This window comes from Conger conger, chromosome 12 (assembly GCF_963514075.1).
Source record: "Conger conger chromosome 12, fConCon1.1, whole genome shotgun sequence".
NCBI lineage: Eukaryota > Metazoa > Chordata > Actinopteri > Anguilliformes > Congridae > Conger > Conger conger.
Window position 1 is genome coordinate 31,088,714 of NC_083771.1, and position 358 is coordinate 31,089,071.

Genomic DNA, 358 nt, shown 5'->3' on the forward strand with positions numbered 1-358 from the left:
GAGAGTATATGGAACTCCAAAAAACACAAGCTGCCATATAGCCTATCCCCTGTTTTCTATAGTTATGTAATGTCATTGACGATTATTTGTTACTGCTATCTCTCTAGTTAGCTAGCAATATATCTGCCATTCTCTGTCTTGGTAGCTAGCATGCTACTCTAAGTGACCTAGATCTATATATCTCACTAGCTAGCAATCTCTATACTTCCTTTCTATTAGTTAGCTACGAAGCTACCAATCTCTATCAATCTCTCTATCTCACTAGCCAGCCAGCTAAAATAAAATATCTTATTTACAGTATAGGCAGTTCTCTAGTAGTGCATAAAACATGTTTTGGCATATGATGTGACTGATTTTG